Source organism: Haliotis rufescens, unplaced genomic scaffold (assembly GCF_023055435.1).
Source record: "Haliotis rufescens isolate VD_foot unplaced genomic scaffold, xgHalRufe1.0.p SCAF_18, whole genome shotgun sequence".
NCBI classification, from domain to species: domain Eukaryota; kingdom Metazoa; phylum Mollusca; class Gastropoda; order Lepetellida; family Haliotidae; genus Haliotis; species Haliotis rufescens.
In genome coordinates, this window is record NW_025963868.1 from 11,536,365 (window position 1) to 11,548,849 (window position 12,485).

Here is a 12,485-nt window from a genome sequence, read left to right on the forward strand (position 1 = left end):
AAGTTTCATCGTTAAAGGATCTTTTTAATCAGATAAATTCTCATTTAATTCTTGGTTTTTTAAAAGAAATAGAATTGCTTGATAAATTTTGATATGTACATGTATTGTAAAAAGTATGTGATTTTAATTTGGTAGAATGACGTAATAACTGAGTTTGTTAGTGGCTGTACCTTCAAAGGGGGTTGAAGTAACGTAAAATAATTGTCCCCCTGAGATGGTATGTAAGTCCCATTTCATTCAAAGTATTTTTCATTTTCCATGTTTTTAATCGTAGAATTCTTGTTGTTTTTAAATGTTTTGGCTTAAACTTGCCGACAATCACCAGTAGCCGGAGGGATGGTGTAAATCCTGCTGGGTTACCATGTAGGTAGCAGAAGTATCGTAAGTCCCCATGGTACCTAGTATGGTGACCTACCTTTGGCTATTGGTGATCTAAAGCCCATTTTTATTGTGTACTGTTTTGAATTGTTATGAATTTTATTCTGATATGCTAGTTTTACAATCTACATCTGTGATAGTCTAGTGTTTTTACTGTCCTTTGTCGACAGATTTTATTGTCACTATGTATTAATATATAACTTGATTTAGTCACGTTATGGCTGAAATATTGCCCATGTGACTTAAAACTTAACTCACTCACTCACTCATCACACACTGGGCCTGCGCTGGGACTCGTGATTTCCCTCTTGGTTTACAGGCCGTGTTAATGTATTTTGTAATGTAACTAGTGTGTACATATCTCTGAATACAATAGCAGTATATTAATTACACAACTGATAATACTTCAACGAAATGTAGATCGGCCACATTTGAAATGGAAGTCTACAATATGTCATTGTCTAAAAGAATTAAGGGGCTAAAACAAGGACTGGTCGGCTCGGAGTCAGTATACTGTGTTTGAGTGGGTTTTTCATGTTAAACTGCGGCATGGTATCTCAGTGAGCTAGCACTATCAATCGGCATCAGTCCGGACTAGTACAAGCGCACGCACACACACACACACACACACACACACACACACACACACACGTGCATGTACGTCGCTATATAAAGTGCAATAATCTTGGACGCAGCGTTAAACTCCATTTCACCTCACCTCGTTGTGTAAAGTACCATTTATTGTAGATGTATACCTTGTTATGTTGCTGTGAAACGGGTTGTGGCTCGAAAGCGTTATCAGTGTGCCCCATGACGGACCCATTGAGAAGAATACTTGTATCAGAGCCTCCAGCCAAACCTAGACCCATAACAAATAGCAAGATAATATTCAGTGAGTTTGATATGGAGAGAAAGGTAGACCAGTCGCTTTCAGAAAAAAAATATTCAGGGCGGAGCTATGAACCGATGCTTCTTTACAAAGAGTTGCAACGTGAGTGAGTGGTCTTTATAACACTTTCAACAGCATTTCAATTCCATCACATCAAGTCACCTTAACGTGTGAGGAAGGCTGAAACGACGCAGGTCGTCGACGAATGCCATCTTGGTGAAAGGATTATTTTACGATTTTTAAGGAACAAAAATGTAAAGATTCATTGAGAATATAAGCTTCGACACCCCAATCCGCAGACCATGGTAAGGCTAAGGAAGCCAATCACAAAGTCAATCTATCACCAATATAAAGCAGTGAACCTGAGACTATAAGTTATGTGGCAGTATTTAATGTTAGTTTATTTCTGATGATAGTTGTAACACTGCACCTGGTGACACGGAGTCACCTCCCTTGTGGTTGTTTATGGTACTCAAGTCAGTGAGCCTGATCACCCGATTAGTCGTCTTTAACGACACGGATAGTCGCCTTTTACGGCAAGCATGGGTTGCTGAAGACCTATTCTACCCCGGATCGTCACGGGTCCTGCTGATCCTGGTACGGTTAAGGGGAGACAATAAGTGACATGCTTATCTCCCAAATGTTGTGATAACTCACGGTGTTGTAAAATAACGATACAAAGCGAAATACAAAAAATACAGAAATTTAAGTTTGGATGATATCCTTAGAGTATTGAATGCTGTAAATAGAAGCGACAAAACCCTTTTCATATTAAGAAATCTCTGCTAATAGCAGAATCGATTCCTACTAGATCATAAGCAGGTGTTTATGGATCCCTATTACATGTTGATGATACCAGGTTTCGCGACATCCTCTCATTCAGGAGACACCCATCAAAGCCACATGCAAAGGCAAGCCAATTGTACACCTAAAAATGCACGGAAACCTATGGTTCAAGTCAAAATGCAAATGAATCAGATGCGTCAAGTTTGGAAATGTCGTCAAAATAAAATATTTGGAAAGATTTGCTGAGGCCTTGAATGTTGTCACTCTGACAATGACCTTTTACAAATAGTATTTATCTTGGAGACTGAAATGATGATGGCAGGCAGAACCAAACAATGAATCGATGTCCCTGTCCAGTGTTCACAGTACCTGAGAATGTTGAAGACGAGCAAAGTCAGGCGTCAGGTAGAATAAAATTCCATCCCTAGCACCCGGCATCATGCACGCCCTGACCAGCAGCACCGCCAGGAGAAAGTACGGCATCAGCGCCGTCACATACACCACCTGCACAGAATGTGTCCTCATGAAACTGCTAACCTTAAGAACATTGCGTAGAACCTGACAATATATTCCACAACAGAATATTAGGTTTTTTTGGGACTACACATGAATAGTTCTTCAGGATGTGTCCTGGTATGATTTATTGAGAGTATATGCTTTTATAAGTCGATCTATTATGTCTGGAAATATTCTAACGACATGCCATCAATCTACCATCAATATGAAGCAATGAGGCTGTGGAGTGACTGAGTGAGTATGATTTTACACCGGCTGAACCCATGTGGGGACTCGAACCAGGGTCTTCGGCATGACGATCGAACGCTTAACAACGAGGCTATATAACCCACCGCCCCCCATATTGGACATTACTTCCGATTTTGTGAGGGGGCACGGGTGGTTCAGACGTCTAAGGCGCCGCGATTCACTGTTGCGTCCCTTAGACACGCCAGAAACCTATGATTGTGGGTTCGAATCCCGGTTCGACCCGATTACGTTTCTCGGTTTGTCAACACCATACCCGTGCTCGTGGGTTTCATCGAACTGGTAAACGTCTGAGACTTGCATCCCTTCGGGCTTTCCTCCCACATCAAACTGACACGCCGTGATATAACAGGAATACTGTTAAAAGCGGCGTTAAACCCAACTCACTTTTCTCACTCACACCTATTTTGTGAAACCGAATAAAGTTCGTACCGCACATCTATTTGAAGCATATGTGCATTGTATCCTTGTCGCGTGACATCAGAGGAATGTAGCTACACGTTAGAAATAGTGAATATTACAGAAATGCGAACAGTTTCCCGAAAGAAAATAGCATTTGACTTATTAAATATTAAGGAAGAGAATATATGGATGTCAACTTCTTTATTATGAGGAATACTACGTGTCGGAGCATATGCTTACTCCTTCATTCACCTGATGGAGTAAGCACTTACCCCGAAACGCTGTGTTCCTCATAATAAAGAAGTTGACATCCATATATTCTCTTCTTTATGTGAATCACTTCTAAATGCCTTTCAAAGAACTTATTAAATATTGTTTCTTAATATATTCTAACATGCGAAACTGAACAGAAAGAATGCCTTCCCTATAGGCCTCTATTGAAAAGTGTGAATTTGGGGCAATAGTTAATAAGCCGCAATAAAATGCATGCAAACACTTTATTTTCTCATTTGAACAGGCAGTTCCAATCTTAAAGAATTTAGAGCTACATTTGCCTGTCATAGATGTGTTCGTTTGTTTGTTATTTAACGCCGCACTCAGCAATATTCCAGGTATATGGCGGCGGTCTGTAAATAATCAAGTCTGGACCAGACAATCCAGTGATTGACAACATGAGCATCAACCCGGGCAAACCTGTCTTAAAAACAGTTAGGTACTAATAATATTGATCAGCAGTCATCATTAGCCGTTCCTTTGTAAAAACTGATCAGAGCCATGTTCAAGACATTATTATGGACATACAGTATCTTTCCGACAGACCTGACTCCTCTAATAATACAGAGCAGCACCACCACACAAGTGAGGAACCAACAGACAACAAGATGGGGTTGAACAGGTCCCAGGTCTTCGATCCCAGAGGAGATTCCCAGAACACCATATCTTCAACATATGAATTGTTAACTCTTGGGATGAAACTATATGTACACTGCATCGGTACACCGAGTGGCGACGTATCGATGACAAATAAATATCAACAGTTACAATATCCAACGATGGATACTATTGATGCACTTATTTAAAAAGAAAATTACAACAAATTGTACATTTATAGACTTATCCTGTCTCACATTATGCATTTTTCCTTGTTTCGATCTTTGTGTGGAAACGCACTAGGACAAAGTTTCCAGCATTAAAAAACATTACACCCGACCACACCCTAGCATCACCATGATCACATCTAAACAAATGGGCCAATCAAATAATGTAAATAATCGAGTCTGGACCAGACAATCCAGAGATTGAGATCATGCGCATCGATCCACGCATTTGGGATTGATGACATGCATCAACCAAGACAGCGAGCCTGACCACCCACTTCCGTTAGTCGCCTCTTGCGACAAGCATGGGTTGCTGAAGACCAATTCTAACCCGGAATCTTCACGGGGAGTAGTGAATGGATCACTGAAAGTCAAAGGGGACACAAGACGTTCGCGCAAAGGGTAAGCATGTTCTGCTCTACCGGTATCACACCCGCCACTCGGAAAGTTTGCATAAACAAGTAAGTGTTTGTTTGTTGCCGACCACCACACAGCAGTACTACTACCATACGACAGTGGCCTGATATCAATAGCTAGACTCCATATAAGACACACACACCCATACACACACACACTCTTCCCCAGTATATCCAAGGGTTGGTCCCTTACAAGTAATGTTTCATTTCAACCTATACTGCTGGCTGAACTTATATAGATTGGAAAACTGAATAGAGGCTACATGGTCGTTCTGGAAATACTCACTGCCAGAATTCCTCAGTGGACGTATGTCCATAAACACTTGGAATCTCTGTAGAGGTATTCTCGCCCTTGAATCTGTGAGTAACATGTTCCTGAGACATATTCGCGGAAATGAAGAGACGTGTCTCCCCCACAGAGACACACTGTGGTGTGTTCCATGTATTACCACAGGTTGTCCAGGGCAGTACGGGGGTGAAAGAGCAGTAGATGTAGTAGAGAGCCCAGGCAAACACCATACTGAAGTATGGGACGATGAGGCAGCCGAGAGTCAGAATACCATAGCCAATGCCTATCAAAACATTTTTCAGTTCGTTATTGTCGATCTGAAACCTTCCAATTTGCCATACTGGCAATCACATGCTTAGGCTTTATCCATTCAATATTCAGTTATGCATCTTAGATACTCTCGGGGAATCTTCGATGATCAAATTGCTTATCGCGTGATAAGGCTCTTTGAATTTGCTAATAGCATTCCCCCCCGCATACTTTCGGGGAATCTTCAATGATCAGATTGCTTATCGGGTGGTAAGGCTCTTTGAATATGCTAATGGCAGTCCCCCCAAAATATATATATATATATAAAAAAAAAATAATAAAAAAATAACATAAATAAAAAAAAATAAATAAATGAAAAAATAAAAAATAAATACCGAAATGGTTCATTTGAATGGACAACTTCAAAAGTGCTGGCTATCACATGCTCAGGCTTTATCCATTCAATATTCTGTTAGGTATCTTAGATACTTTCGGGGAATCTTCATTGATCAGATTGCTTATCGGGTGGTAAGGATCTTTGAATTTGCAAATGGCATGGCACTCCTTTGGCAGACATGAACGTTTGGAAAAAGAATAATTGAGTTCTTCTTTGTCTTTCATTTACTGCATGAAGTTTAATTTATGCAGATAGTGCAGAAAAGGAGTGAGTGAGTGAGTTGGGTTTAACGCCGCTTTTGACAAGCGTGTCAGCTTAATGTGAGAGGAAGTCCCGAACTGATTGCAGGTCTCAGACGTTTACCACTTCAGTGAAACCCATGAGCAAGGGTATGGTGCTGACAAACCTAGAAACAAAATCGGGATTCGAACCAACAATCATAGGTTTCTGGCGTGCCTAGACTAACATCTAGTCTCTGAAATGAACATATCGTACATAAAAAAACAGTTGTTAAGTTATCTTAATAAAAATATAATAAAAAGGAGCCCAGTGACTCTCTTCATTTTCCTGATACTGCAGTGATCTAGACTTGCCAAACATTATAGACTTGCATGGGCTGTATTTGATATATATTTGTATCAGGGTCTGTAAGACAGACTACTGGCGTGCCCAATGAACGCAATTCTGCACAGCGAATCGCGGCGCCTTAGACGACTGGGCCACCCGTGCCCCCGGTAGAAACGGAAATCGACTACGCACATTCGATATAGTGGACAGTAACATCGCAGTTCTGTGGAACATATGGGGTGTTACAAACATTTTACAGATGTATATTATGAGCAAATCCGAAAACGAAAGAGATCAGTGAAAGGTGAGTATTTCATATTAATAGTTAAGAATTAGGAGCATTCGTTTGTGCACAGATGCAATCACGTGAAGGTTATGATTGTTAAATCAGGATTCAGAAACACACCTGAAAACAAATAGGTTCACAAACATACAAAATCATCATATTATTCTTCAATCAAACTTATGTATGTTGCACAAACAGTAGATGCAGAATGATTCTAATTCGTATTGATCATCTTCAGTTTAAGACTGTTATTTAGTTCAACCTTACCTCCACCATTCCTTTGGCAGACATAGGGGAATCTCCACAGATTGCCCATCCCAACACTGAATCCTAGCATAGCCAAGGTGCTCTGGAACTTGTTGGACCATTGTGGATTAACCTCATGGTGCTTCTCAGTTCCGTGTATCTGGAATGTATGGATAAGTTAGTTGCGACAATAGCGATCGTAACTAAAACGTCTAGGAACCGTGGGGACCCGTTTGGATGAGGTCCCCAGTACCCTCAGATAACAAGGCGTCAAAAGTGTATAGGGTGATCACGACTAGTCCTTGTGTGTCATCATAGTTCCCTCAAACATTAACTGATGGGCCGTGTCATAACTGCACTACTTTTCAAGGTGACGCTTACTCAGAACTAGTAAACATTGCACAAAGTTTATTTGATAATATGCATAAGAGTATCATGAATATGATATGTTGGTGACAAAAGACATTTTCATTTTTATCATTGGTTGGTTGGTTGGTTTGTTGTTTAACGCCGCACTTAGCAATATTCCAGCTATATGACGGCGGTCTGTAAATAATCGAGTCAGGTACAGACAATCCAGTGATCGATATCATGAGCATCGATCCACGCTATTGGGATCGATGACATGCTTCTACCAAGTCAGCGACCTTGACCAACCCAATCATAAAAAGGGGCTCTAAAAGAAGAAAAAGTTAACACCAATATCTTACATTTTAAGACGCTATAACAGCTCAGCGAATACCAAGGTGCGTGTATAAAAAGAGCATTAGCCACAATAGATTGCATTGAAATAAGGAACCCGGGTAGGTGGATAGTCGGGCCATGTTTGTTCTCAACGCAGTAACTCGCCATCGGCGGTAGGAAGGTAAAAACATATTTTCTGGAAAACAACCCAGGTGAGGTGTCAATTACAACTCTCCGTGCCTTCTTCCAACTGTGCTGCTCGAAGTTACTGCCAATGAAGATTTAGAATAGTTCCCCACCGACATAAGCTGGTCGTTAGAGGCGGCCAAATGGATCAGTCTCTATGGTCAGGATCTGATTGTCTGTATCCCAAGTCGGTACAGGACAGGGAATATACCTGGAATAGGGCTGTGTGAAACAGAAACTGTGTATGCAAGCAGTAAAACACCAACTCCTCAAAACCCTAGTCATACATGTGTTTCATGCTTTGCATGCCAATTGAAACTTTTCATGACTTTTGTACGCAATTCGCGAAACGACTACACTATTACCCATTCTGTATAACGCCTGTCACGGCTATAACATACCTGACATTTTTATTATGTGGAAGAGAAATTCAAGGAATGAAAACTGGAAATAATGTTGCCTACACTGAACAAAACACACATGGGAATAAAGGTTTATAATTTCATACTTTAAAGTTTACACTGTTTATTTCATGCTGATGGGCTGAATGGGTAGTCACGTGGTCCTGTGTACAGATAACAAATCAGGTGATTTGGTTGGTTTGTTGTTTAACGCCGCACTCAGCAATATTCCAGCTATATGACCGCGGTCTGTAAATAATCGACAGTGATTGATATCATGAGCATCGATCCACCCAAAGAGGATCGATGATATGCATCAACCAAGTCAGCGAGCCTGACCACCCGATCTCGTTAGTCGCATTTTACAACAAGCATAGTCACCTTTTACGGCAAGCATGGGTTGCTGAAGACCTATTCTACCCCGGATTCTTCACGGGTCACAAATCAGGTGAAGTTTAGCAACGTCGGTCTCGGAGAGCAGTTGGATGGATGACCACGTTCAGTAGCTTGACTCCTAAGAGTTTCTTGGGCTTCGGTCCTGCCCCACACTGAAGCAAAAGTACCACGTGGTGACTTTGTTCGAAATGTGCCTCTGTTCACCCAGCAGTGAGTGGGTACCCGGTAGGATGAGATGGTAATGTGGCTGTTAACCTTCTAGCGCCTCACAGGTAGCTTGGGTTGTATACTCCCCAGGGAGCTGAGAATGAAAATCGAGTGCTCACTGATTCATTGACCGGGGTAAAAATAGTGTAGCTCTATGAGCATCCACTTGGTGAATGGAATCTAGCGTATTATAAATGCACTTGTTATTATGTTAGTCACGTGATCTGATATTTGGAGTTGACGGTCACTTTTATAAACATAAAAAGTCAAAGTGCCATAAATCAATCAATAGTTGATTATATATCCATGATAGCAAGTCATTACATTATTTCGATTACAATTATCCAGTAAACAAATTACAGGCATTAAAACTCTCAGCCGCAACACACACACACACCTTGATTTCGGACACAAAATATCCATCATCATGGTTATTATGAAAGCGTGTCAGTCCAAATGTTTCATTGTACTTGTATATTTCACTTGACCTCAATGTCAGTGAAAATAATGATATCTTGAATATTAGCATAAATCGAAAGGTGCAGCTCAAAACATTAACTAGTATTCCATATGAATATTCAGAATGAAACACATATTGATTAAATCATGTAAATAATATTTTCTAAGTCCGAGGATGAATAAAACTGGTGTTGGACAATGGTAATTTTACACTGTGTATGTACTTGATATCTTATTGGCTATTGTTGCTCTATGAATCATGTACGCAGATGTTATTTTCCTGTCTGGGCGGGAATGTGGTTGTGATGTACAGTAACCAGAAGATGAAGCAGCAAACAACAACTTCAAATCAGAAGAGGTCAAAATGCAAAATAATCGATAATGGACCAGCACTGACATTTGGCTATCACAACTGCTTTGTTTTCAATAATACCATTGTAATTGTACTGCCATTGAATTGTGGACTGTCACTCTATTGTGTACTGCTATTGTACTTATCTTGCGACCCGTGAAGATCCGGGGTAGAATAGGTCTTCAGCAACCCATGCTTGGCGTAAAAGGGGACTAAGCTTGTCGTAGGTGGCGACTAACGGGATCGGGGGGTCAGGCTCGCTGACTTGGTTGATGCATGTCACCGTTTCCCAATTGCGTGGATCGCTGTTCATGTTGTCAATCACTGGATTGTCTGGTCCAGACTCCATTATTTACAGACCGCCGTCAAGTAGATGGAATATTGCTGAGTGCGGCGTTAAACAACAAACAAACAAAACAAACAAACTTACCTTGCAGTAATTTCTATTGACTTGTAAACCAAGTTAATTTTATAATACAATTGTTACGTGTATATTATTTGTGTGTTGGGTTCACACTGAATTCTTGGACGTTACTATTTCTTGCTGATCTTATTGTTTCAATTTGGAAGTCAACACGTAACATTACATTATGTTCGCGAAAAGGTGAGGTTACACTGACCCACCAGTGGCACCCGCAATTAATCTACGTTGACCTCCTAGCGATAAGTTATGCACAGCTTCACTAAATTAAGAAATCTCTGAACAGGAAGTTTCTAGCTGTGTTGATAAACTTGCTAATAATAGATCTCCGGGACAAGAGTTCTTTAAAGCATCAAAACCTTACATACTTTCTCTTTTAACATTAACATTAACCTGTATCTGGGGGAAATTATTATTATTCAAGTCTTGTGTGACGGGTTATCCCAACAATTCCAGAACCACATCCTTGATAGCTATATGTGCAACATATTTCCTTCCATTTTAAACAGTCGGGTATGACAGTGGTCTGATCAAAATAATATTATTCATGATACACAAGGAGGATTCAGATCCAATTATTTCACTGTTGATCATATATTTTCTCCCCATGCAATGATTGAGAAATAAGCCTGTAAAAATACAGGGAGATTCTACTGTTTGTTTATTGATTTGTCAATAGCTTTTGATACTGCTAAACATGATGTAGTTCTGTCCAGCTTTCAAATCTTCAATGTTTTACTTCAATGTAATCAAAGTTATAAGCCTTCCAACGTAATAATGGTATTCGTCAAGGCTGCATCTTGAGTCCATAACTGCTAATTATTCTTATCAACCAACAGACAGACAATTTGGATTTTTTTGTGAATTAACTTGTATAAAAGTAAACGTTATAAAGACAAAGGTTATTGTGTTTTGAAACAGAGGCCTACTGCTACACTCTGAGAATTCATATCTCGTCAGCTTGAGTTGGTGTTCTTTTATAAAAAAAATAGGTTTAGTGTTCACATGAAGTCCAGTCTGGACTAAAGCACAAACTAATAAAGGCCTAATGGCAACATACAAGCGTCAAAAGAGAGTTGGTAATATGAATTGCTCTGAATTGTTTTCAGGATATTTTATGCAATGGTTACACCAATATTGTGCTAGAGGCCAGAAATGTTGGGAACAACATATTATGAAACAGCTAAAAATGTTTAGAAAGAAATGAGCAAATATTTCCTGAAGGTTCGTAAAACTACATGCAATTATATGGTACTGGTTGAATAGGGAGCTCCACTCAACTTACATACATTTCACAGGCAGTTAACTCATGTTAACTCATGTTAACTCAGTTCACATGAGTGTGAGTGAGTGAGGTAGGTTTAACGACGTTTTTAACAGTATTCGAGTTATATTGCCGCGTGTCAGCATAATGTGGGAGGAAAGCCCGAAGTGATGTAGGTCTCAGACGTTTACCACTTCGGTGAAACCCACGAGCTCGGGTATGGTGCCGACAAACCTAGAAAACATAATCGGGGCGAACCGGGATTCGAACCCACAATCATAGGTTTCTGGCGTGCAAATTAGATATAAATAACTGAATTTATTATCAAATAATTACTATTTATTCATTATGAGATATCAATAATTCATTTATGGATACCAAAGAATTAATTTATATCACAAATTCAGCAAATCGTTTTTTAGATATCAATAACTGAATTTATCATCAAATAATTACTATTTTTTCATTATGTGATATCAATAATTCATTTATGGAAACCAAAGAATGAATTTATATCACAAATTTTATTTAAATTTTATAACGAAATGTTTATTAATATAGCAAATCGGTTTTTAGATATCAATAACTGAATTTATTATCAAAAAAATTTATCATCTGAAAAATCTGATATGGTATTGTATCTACAGCCTTCGTCTCCGTGAACCTTATGCCCATTTCTTAATAATTCGTGAAGATAAGTACAGTATCGTAACATTTACATATATAGTCACATTCAGATGATGTCTCTACATATAAGTAAGGGCAAGTTTCTTCCCTTTGTTTAATAACTTTTCCTCCTGGCTCTGAATGTGGAACACAGGCTTTAGGCTTACATATGTATCATTGTATTTTAATGCGATTTGAATATTATTATTCACTATCGTACTTACTTCATGTTTTAAATGAGACTTCATGTTTTAATTTGACATGTCACCACAAATCACAATTATTGCTTGTAAGCTCAACACAATTGACAAATACTCTAAAAGATATGACTAGAAAACCATTAATGTACGTTGAAAAAATATATATTATAAATCGTAAGTAGAAGATATATTGACAGTAGCGCTGGGATTTTATTCAACAAGCCCGTGAAAACAACACTCAATGTTTACCTCTCCTGGCGGCCATTATGCAACAGCCATCTTATACACAACCCCGTGCACATGTCTACAGGTCTCTTCCTGTAGTACGGTTATTAGTTGAACCCTCTCCTCAAAGTGTATTCTCCATGATATAACCTAGCCTCATTAATTAAATCCTGCCCCTTCCCAGAAAAAGAGACCAAACCATCATAAAGAAATTAGGATCCTATAAAAACAATGCTCCGCCAAACCTCATAAACATGATC